At 39.2% G+C, this 10,465-nt stretch overlaps 1 protein-coding gene across 1 annotated transcript in view; it reads right to left on the bottom strand.

Annotated features, from left to right (window-relative positions):
- LOC139967330 (transient receptor potential cation channel subfamily V member 5-like) overlaps positions 1–10,465 on the bottom strand; it is a 66,063-nt gene that overhangs the window by 40,866 nt on the left and 14,732 nt on the right. The window contains exon 2 of the mRNA XM_071971011.1: positions 8,419–8,513. The gene's annotated coding sequence lies outside the window, so the exon portion shown is untranslated. The remainder of the gene's footprint in view (positions 1–8,418; positions 8,514–10,465) is intronic.

Here is a 10,465-nt window from a genome sequence, read left to right as displayed (position 1 = left end):
TATACCAGTCTGAATATGTCGTATACGGTAGTATGTATATGGCTGGCCTACACCATTTCCCCCCTGCAAAATTAAAAAAATGTATCTCTGTGTTATGTGTCTTTAATTTAATATTAATATTGTTTTGTTGATGTCACCCTATGTATGAAGACATATATAGATATGTAAAACATATATTGAAAACATCGCAATAAAAGATAAGATAAAGATTCTACTCAACAGTTGTGGCATTACATAACTATACACTTCTGGAGAAATATTCTGAAATAGAGAATAGTAATAATGATACATCATTATAATATAATATCAGCCCAAGAGGCACCTATACATTACGAGGCTATATAGGCAACCATATAAACATGTTGGAAAAGCCAACATTACATGCACAGGGGAAACGTTTTACGTCGAAACGGCTCTCCAATTTACAGTTTGTTTTCATTTTGTTGGCCTTTCCTTCACTACTTTGGGAGCGGACCAATTTAGATGGATAAACCAAGGACTTCTACAAGTATAATAAAAACCATGATTAAGCAGATTAAGTCAGAACCCGCCTTCTCTCAGTGCCCCAGTGCTAGGATTAACTAACTACTCGACTATAACACTTGATTTTACAATAAATGTAGGGTATGAAACGAAGTAGGTATAAAGAGTGGTTTAATAGCATCTCGAAGAGTAGTAATCAGTAATTTAAGTTATGTAAGTTGCACTTTGGTTTAGTTTTGTGCATGTTAAGAAATTACTCTGCAATTTTACTGCAATGCATCATTTTACTACTAAATCGTTGAAAAGATGACATTCTCATGGGATATTAATTACATTTTCTTGACAAATTGTTAAATTGCATGACGAGATTGTAATTAAGTGATAAATTTATTATAATACTGCAAATTGTCGAAATGATAACTTTTCTGAGCGTACTTCAGCATTTTTAATTTTTTTTGCAAATATGTTGAATTGGCGAAAATATGTGAAGTGGTCAATTTTGTTTGATTTTGCTGCAATTTTTTTTAATTGAGCACACTTGACAAATAATCATATTGTAATCTCGCAGTAACATGTTGAATTGCTCACTTATGGGATTTTTTCATTTTGTTGCAAATTGTTATTATTACCTATTATCTGCATAATTAATCATTTTGTTAAATATTCCTATACTACATGTTGCCTACAGAAATATCATTACATTTTGAGGGCACCTGAACGTTTCCATAGTTACGTGTACCACTTAATGCGTTTGCGTAATGACTTGATCACTCGACCGGAAACTCGAGTCAATTCGTCATATAATACGTGACACTGCGCATGCGTAAACGCATGCAGTTGCTAGCAGAGATTTTCCTACGTTCGTGCCATCATTTACCTGTCTTCATATACTACACCTTTCACTAGCGGTAGAAACCAGTTTTGCCACTTTTACCAGACGACAATTTGATCATGCGTGTTGCCATGTGACGTAGATCGCGTCATGGATGTGGCGGCAACCAGAGAGCTGGTCACGTTTTGATGATGTTTCGAAAATGGTCGAAAGCTTCTCAGACTGACTCCTGCAGCCTCCCGGTCTTGCCAGTCGAATGGCTGCACTTATGTCATATCATGTAATGTGTCGTCTTATGGTAAAGTGAGGCGGAAATTGGAAAATGTTTCCAATTTCATTTGTAGGCTAGATTTGTTTTTTTTTTCGAGTTCCTCGTTTGCCATTCACATCAGGTTGTTTTAATATTTTATTGATTAAAAAAAAAGCATAAGTCAAACAGTATACGCCTATACATTTAATTAATCTGTAAAAGAACTACGTCAAAACGAAAAATGTGTACAGTTTGGGCCTTCAAAACCTTTTGTTCAAAACGTATCAACAAAATGCGATATATATAATGCACAAAAATATTATTTCTTCTCTCACTATTTTTCAATTTTTTGTGTGAAATAGGCCTATAGAAATAGAATGCATCACCAAACGGTACATTTCCCACAATGCACTGTCCGCCTGCCCAGCATATCCTCCAGTATACTCATGCAATTGCTATGTTGTAAATATCAAGCATAAGACATTAACCTGCAGAAAATGTCCATTCGTTACTTTGAATATTTAGGCTGTACTCTTGGTCAGCCAAGTTAAAAAAATATAGCAAAAGTCGTATTTTTGAATTTTTCTAATTTCCCCAAACATGTATATATTTTTCTTCTTCCTCCAGTTTTATTTCAATTTCCTACATTTTACACAGGCGCGTATCCGGGGGGCGTTGGGGGCGCGCGCCCCCCGGGTAAGAAAAAGAGGGGAGGAAAAAAGGGAAAAAAGAGAGGGAAGAAGAGGAGGAAGGAGAGGAAGAAAGGGAAAAGAAAGTGAAGAAAGAGAGAAAAAGGAGAGGAAGGAGGGAGTAGAAAAATCCGGCAACACACCACTTCATCGATAACAAGTGATCGGGTTGCGTATTAGTGACGTCTATAGAGGTCGTGCGCTGACCTACATGGAGTGTGATCACTCCCGACTTTTCAATTTCCCAAGATCAGGCCCCGAAAAATCCAAGAAATCCCAAGGGCACTCTACTGTATGGATATCTAGCAATATCCAGCGATATCTAGGGATGAAAATCCCAAGATCTTCCCTAAACTGAAGGCAAATAGAGAATCGAAGCCTTCAGTGTATAATGAACTTGAAACTGTGCGTCTTTCGGGAAATGAAAGAATGTGGGGCAAATTATAGCGTAACTCCTATGGGCTCGGACCGTGCTGAGCCGGTGGCCCCGACCAAAAGGGCCCCCTATACTGATGCACAGAAAAGGGGTACATTTTTGGATAGGCAGGGCCCGTTTAACTGTGAAAGAAAAACTCATGCAAGACTGAACAAGACAATATACATATTTTCACGTGATACGGAATACGGACATCATGATCATGGGCTCATTGGGTATTAATGTCTGTATCGAGCTAGTTGTGTTATTTATTATGATAATGAAAACAAAGTATATAATTTAAAACCCAATTCCAGCCAATGTTGTACTGAGCACAACATCGGGACTTTTTTTGGAATTTTTTTGAAAAATTGTAAAACAATAACCCCAAACCCAACAGACTTGAAACTGCGTTCATTTGAAAAAGAAGACAGGGCTTTCATATAAATATAATAATAAAAGGTAAGAATAAAGATACCTTCGGTGTTTCTGGTAAGTAAAAAAGCACAGGAAATTAGGCTTAGATGGAAACAAAGTTTCAGTCGAAATTAGGCCTATGCTTAGGTTTGATTACTGTATTTGTACAGAAGTCTCAATTATTCCCCCCCCCCCCCCCGTCCTGGAAAATCCAAAAAAAATATAAGAAAAATAGTTAAGCATATGACATTTCAATGATTTCCCCCAACTAACAGCTCTCTAGTTATGTTCATTGCATACGGACATAATGCATTACTGAAATTATTGAAAGTCAAATCCTAAGACATCAGATCTCAAAATAACCGATGTGTAAATGCAACTTGAACGGGAGGTGTCTTTTCCGACGATCTAGGAGTATTTTTTGGCCCAAAAAATCGTCGTAAGCTCCGCGCCAACCGATGGTGGCGCTCCGCTTAGATAGTACCAAGTACTATGTTACACCTATATGACCTACGGACCCCCCCCCCCTTGTAAACATTTCTGCGGACGCCCTTGCTTGAACCTCCTGATAGGGGGCCCCTTTGGGCCAGGAGCCCCCCAGGCTCATCGTTACGCCACTGGTGGAGCAAGAATGTGGGGCATTACATAATAAACAGATAATAGATATTTATTTCAGTCTCATTTCAATTATTCGAATTTTTTAAGGAAACAACAGATATGACATCATATCAGTGAGCATGAAAATGGCGTTCCGGAAACAACAACCTCCAAACTGTAGATGTGTGTAGTGTTCGGCTGAGGAAATATATGGTAGTTTTCATTTCCTCAACGAAGTTTTATAGTAGCCGTTATAAGAGGTTTTAATATTTGTATACCAATAAATTAACTGTGTCTGAAGTTTCGAAAATTCCCTGACCACCATTCTTCATCATACTTCCCTCTACTCGTGCAATTTTGACCGGTCTGTTAGGGGTTGAAGGAGGTTTTTCTATATTGGTTGTCCATAGATGAAATTTTGTGCAACATTATGGGTATGTTTTGAAGTGTATTTATTCACGGGAATTGTGAATTTTCAAATTCTGAACAAATAATAGGAGTTAAAACCTTGAAAAGTGGGGCTTACGGGTATTGTGGGCCGCGACGTAAAAACACCTACAAAAAGCAATGATCCACAGGAGATGCGATGAGGTCGAACATGATGTGTGACTGGTGACAATCTTCAAAGAAGTTATGGATGAAAAAAAAATGGGGGGAAATTCTTGGTTCTCATGCAAAAGTGTACATCTGGTTGGTCATTTCAAGCCCGAGAAGTGCCATTTCCGGTGATCTGGAGGGTATAAAAACCCAAAATTTTCTTGTACGCTGCGCGCCAACCAATGGTGGCGCTCCGCTTAGATAGTAATTCGCGCACCCCGGGTTAGAAAATCCTAGATACGCCCCTGTTACAGATATTAACAACGTAACGAAATCAACCACTTCATCTTAAATTAAATGAAAAGTTCAACACAATTGATAAATGCATTTCTCAGTTCTGGATAAGGTACACCTTGTTTTTTGGGTTTCCTCTGTTTATAACAATTATTCTTCTCCACTTGAACAGCGAACTTAAATTTATGAAGACAAAAATCCTCTATTGGGTTTTTTTTCGTTCTTTACTTTACAAACATTAATATAGTATTTCATATATATTAAAAGAAAATTTAACGGGTGACAATGGAAATTCCCATAACCAAAAAATACATCTCTCTTATAGAATAACAATTGTTATATAAGAATCTACCTTCTGCGTTCAGAATAAATTTCGCAGTTGAACTAGAACTGCATTTGCCTGCAAATGCGCAGTATCGTAGTCGCGTGGAGTGCTTGCAGTGTAAGGAAGAACTTTTCGGTTGTTCATGGTGCTATATTTTGGGCGGACAACACACCGGGGAATTTAGTCATGCAGGAACCTACAAAGCGAGGGCACTTGTGAGCGGCGTGACAGGCTCAGAATAAGTTGGCTACCCAGCTAGCCTCGGAAACTGCAAATATACAGAGATAATATGAAACTTTAAGTTTCAAAGTCCAGTCATATAGGTCTCGTTCACTTGGCCAGTAATGCCAATATTGTAGCGCGCACGCGCACTACAATAACTAAAGATCCACAATAAATACTTTATTCTAGCATCTCCTCTTCAATACAACAAAACGTACAGTGCGGGGAATTCGTCTTCCTCATTAAAACAAGCAACATGTTTGTTGGTAAAATTCTGGGAAGGAATCTATATTGAAAGCACTGTAGTTTGGGCTCGTGAGAATTTGTGAAAGAGAGTGAGACTATTTTTTTGCCATTCTCTGTCTGAAATATTTTCGAACGCGTAAACCATTTTCTTTAGCTCCGTGGGTCTACAAGCAATTTTTTTAAAGAAAATAGAGTAGCAAAACTGGGACAAAGAGGAGGCCTTTATAGCTCTGATCAGCAAGATGTCCTTGACATTTCAAATCAGGCCTTATTTCAAACTACGCACAATTAGTTTGCCTCCAGTTTGCTTGGGTTGCATTTGATTAGACCCCAGTAAACAGTGAAAGGGATTCTTTGGCAGGTTGTATCTTATGATAAACCGGGTCATATCTTAGGGGTTACCATTGCTATCGAGCAGGTCCCCCACATATGCCACTTCCCTGTCAAACAATTCTTTATGGAATATTGTTTTCTTGTTAATAAGAATCTGCGAATTATACCAAATAATCTGGTGTCCAAACGAATAGATAGGTTCACCGTATGCCACCATACTCCAGGCTTAGGCTACCTGTCTTATAAATGTATTAGGAATATTGTTTACGTCTTAATTTTTAAAATTACAATGGAAAATAAGTTCTTTTCCCAAGAGGTGACAAATATATCCACAAAAGAGTATTTCCACTGGCCAAAGTGTTAACTACAGTAGCGCCTTACCCACGTACATTTCATACTATGGATAAAGCTCTCGATATGGATAGCTTTTAACCCCCCCCCCCCTCCTCCTTAATAGTGTTTATTAAAGATTGTCGGGATTCCCTGCCCAAATGAAATCGAAACTGACCCTTTTTCGATATTTTGAATAAAACTCTGTGGAGGATTTGGTATAGATTAAGAATACTTTCAGCACCTTCAGATAGGATGGAACTGTTCACTTTATGGAGGGATATTAACAAGGAAACTAACAGATGATGGTCTTATATTAATATCATCTGAATTATTCGCTTGAAAAACTGAAATATAGTGCAATATTATAATACGGCCATGTCAACCAAGGTATCATTCGATAGAATTAAGGTATTGATATTCGACACAATTATATCATTTTGGGCATGCCCATATAAAATTGGACATGCTTATATTATTTTGGAAATGTGTGATTCATATGGCATTCCGTACTCTCTATTCAACCTTCGTTTGTTGAACAAAAACTTCCCGGAGGTTTTATTCATGTGACTCATTTTATTTTGAGCGATGTTCCACAGGTTGGTAAAACTGCAACAAACTATAACAAATAGTTGGCGCTATGTATGAATAGATAGTAATTGAGCGTCTATTCGTATAAAGTCGAGTTGAAGTTTAAAAACGTCCAGCTACATGCACGATGATGTGGAAAGGTATACGTATAAAGTAAACAGAAGGCAGTTGACTTATGGGCACGAAATCTTAGGCCTAGCGTCCCTATAAACGCTTTTTTTCGGCCTATGGCTAAGATCTGTAAACATTACACAGTAGAACCTTTAACTTATGCAGTATCTTTATCCTTTAACAAGGACTTGTGTTGCTTTATTTGGCGTAATACCGTCATGATCATACAGTTAAAGGCATTGAAGACTCGCCCCAAACCGCGTGCGGCCATCTGAAAAAGTTAACTTTCCGTTGCTTGCAAGTGACGTTTTGTTCGTGTCGCTACAAAATGCAGACAGTAATGAAACGTGATACCTTGTTATCTTTAGCTGGACCTGAGATTTCCAACGCTGTATCGTCTGTACACTGTACTGTGGGTATTGACCGCAGCTGTATGTACTGACTGTACACTAGTGTCTAATTACCGACGGTAGCAAGCTGTGTGCGTATTTTCTGGGATCGATGGTGGTGTCTAACACTTCTGTTACACCTCATTCGAAACTAGGTCAGATTACCGGCATTAGACGTTTCTTTTTGCGCGAGTCTTCACACACTTTTAAAGTTTCGATATGAGGGGACCGGGTTTGAGAGTGGATAGAAAGTCATTTGGTATTCGTGCTCATGAGCTCCATCTTGGGAGACTTTTCTTACAAAAGTATGCCAGGTCAACCGTTACTAATCAATGAATAACCTCTCCTGGAGTAGCCAACAATTTTTACCTCCACGATTTGACTTACATGTAGCTCGTGCCATTTTATGAGAATCCACTGTTTGTGATTTTTGATATATATTTTAATTATCTGCAGTATCTCACGATTCGCAGATTCGTGACTTTCCAAGTTGATTTTAATTAAACTTTCTCAAGTAAAACGGAAACATACCCAAGGACCACATAGAGCTAGGGTCCTAAAGGTAAGGTCATAAGCCGCTGGAGACTAACATACTTCTAGTGGTATATATGCCGCTTCAAAACATCTTTGTTTTTGCATTACAAGTTCTTGGTTTGTGTGATCACTTTACATGTACCCCCACCCATCTATGAAAACCACCATGGAGGTAAAATACCCGCACATTCATTCCGATTGAGGCGAATGTACACAGAATGCCACCTGCCATACATAATAACCCTTAACACTTATATAACATATGACTGCACTCGAGTAAGACAATTTAAAAGAATCAGAGCTATTTCTTGCAGGTTTACTTAATCTGCACGTCACGTGATGTTTTCCCAGGCTCCCACCACAGTCCTGACGAAAGGGGGGAGGGTAGGGGAGGGCGAGGGAGAAAGGTGTAACCAGCCCAGTGCCCGGGTTTTAATTTGGGTGGGGGGCCTGGGGAAGTATGAAGGGAGTCGTGACAAAAAAATTGGGAAAGAATATAGTCTACTCTTAATACACCTTGGAAAATGAAGAGTGCAAAAAGGGGCGTGGTATAACATAAATGTTCCCGTGGTACAATCTGGTTCTTCACGATTCTGTCCTTTCGTGTCCTTTCGTGGGAAGGGTTTATGAATGCATATACTTGCATTTTAAAACATTTATGAACTTACTCTTAATTTGTTTACATCATAAGGTAAATTTCCCCGATGAATTCGTGCATACCGATTCGTATACGAAATTGATCGCATTCAATAAACTCCGCAGTTATAACTATGCAAACACAATATTAAGAAAGGCCATACCAGGCAAAAAAATATAGTCCTACCCTTGAAAGGATTGTCCAGTTTTCCCGCTGTCCAGGTCCACCTGTTTTCTTCAAGTTCACGTTTGCTACAAAACTCCGTTCCAACTTGAATATTGCTGTTGAGAAGAAGTATGAATGTATGAATGTTATGTATATGAATGTGATGAGGTATGAATGTGAATTCCTCTAGGATGTTTATGAAATGTTCTCTTTCATGAGTCAAAACTTAACCCATCCCCCCCTCCCCGCCCCTTGGGCCATCCCTTTGAGACAAAACAAACGAAAACATTTTAAGCATAGTTAAATCAGAGTAAAAAATCAAAGCAATGATAGATACCTGCTTTGGGAATGTAATGTATTGCGACACTTGACATTGTACACATATATTAGTTATATTACTGCATTCAATGTCTGATTACGTATATGAAGTGTATGTGTAATTATTCGATTAAAATAACATTTCTTGATTTACCGACTATTCTATAAACTTTTTCAGCACAATGGATTTCGCGGGGATATAAAGACCATTCCCCCTTCCTTTCCATCTCCCTAACCATTCTTTTCCCTCTCTACAACCCATTCTTACCATCTCTCTAACCCCTCTTTCCCCTCTCCCTAACCCTTTTTTCCCCTCTCCCTACCCCTCCTTACCCTCTCCCTAGCCCTTCTTTCCCCTCTCCCTAACCCCTCTACCTGACCCCTCATTCCCTCTTCCTAACCCCTCTTCCACTCTCCTTACCCCTAACCCCCCTCCCTAATTCCTTCTAGTTCCTCTCCCTAACCCCTCTTTCCATTCTTCCTAACCCCTTTAGTCCCCTCTCCCTAACCCTCTTTCCATCTCCCTAACCACTCTCTTCCCTCTTCCTTACCCCTTCTTACCCTCTCCATAACCCCTGCTTATCCTCTCCCTAACCCCCCTTTCCCCTCTCCCTAACCCCTTTAGTCCCCTCTCCCTAACCCTCTCTCCTTCTCCCTAACCCCTCTTTTCCCTCTCCCTAACCCCTCCTTATCATCTCCCTAACCCTTTTTCCCTTCTGCCTAACCCCTCATTTCCCTCTCCGGCTAACCCCTCCTTACCCTCTCCATAACCCCTCTTTCCCCTCTCCATATAACCCCTCCTTAATTTGTACCCCTCCCTATCCAGAACCACTGCAGATGTTTACGTGACAATATACTTATCGTGGCTCTCTTCTTCATTCCCTAAATAGAACTATATATTTGAGGATTATGATGTCCCTCTTGAAATTCCGCATTTAAATGACATGCTCTTTGTTTATCAATGTTTTGTTAAAATAGATAAATAAATGAAACAATTCCGAAACAAGTACTTACAATCGTAATTACATGTATCTCGTAATTGCCGCTGTAAACAGTGAAGGAGCCAGGATTTTACAAAGGAAGGGGTGGTTCTGGGGTCGTTGGGGTCGAGCTGGTTTACACTACCATCCCCACCCGCTGCAGCTGAAAATATTATTTTGACGATTACGTTTAGACGCAATTCTATCAGTTACCGGTACACACCGTCCATATTTTTATTGTCATAATTAGCTCCGGGTTTTGCTATAAAACCAAAACAGATTTTATCATCATTCAACAACCTTTGAGCCAATTAAGTGCAATCCTAAAATGTTCGTTTGCGCACCCAAAGCAAACGCCAAGATATGACTAATTTCGTTCTCGGCATGTTTGTGAAGACCAGTCTTAGTTTATCCATCGACAGGTTTTAACTTGTTCTAACCGGTTCCTAACCCTTTTTATAACTTAAACCGCAGAGATTTTCATATCACCGGTATAAACTTGACTTCTAAGGGCATTTTAAACCACGGGGTGTCAAAAACAATATACCCACGGAATATCCTGATATTGGTACGGCAATAATTCGCACATGCAGCCAATAATAACGTATTGCGCATGCGCGATTGGAAGATTGCCCAAATGCATCCTGATGAGAGGACGTTTTTGTTTCAAATGCGTCATAAACATACAAACGTTTGCCAACTGCCAAATCACACATGTCTATTCTTACAGCTACATGTTGCGTTGGGTTTTAACTTTGTTTCACATGGGA

Source organism: Apostichopus japonicus, chromosome 5, assembly GCF_037975245.1.
Source record: "Apostichopus japonicus isolate 1M-3 chromosome 5, ASM3797524v1, whole genome shotgun sequence".
Taxonomy (NCBI): Eukaryota; Metazoa; Echinodermata; class Holothuroidea; order Aspidochirotida; family Stichopodidae; genus Apostichopus; species Apostichopus japonicus.
The sequence above is the reverse complement of the archived record's forward strand: the minus strand, read 5'-3'. Positions and strand labels throughout refer to the sequence as shown.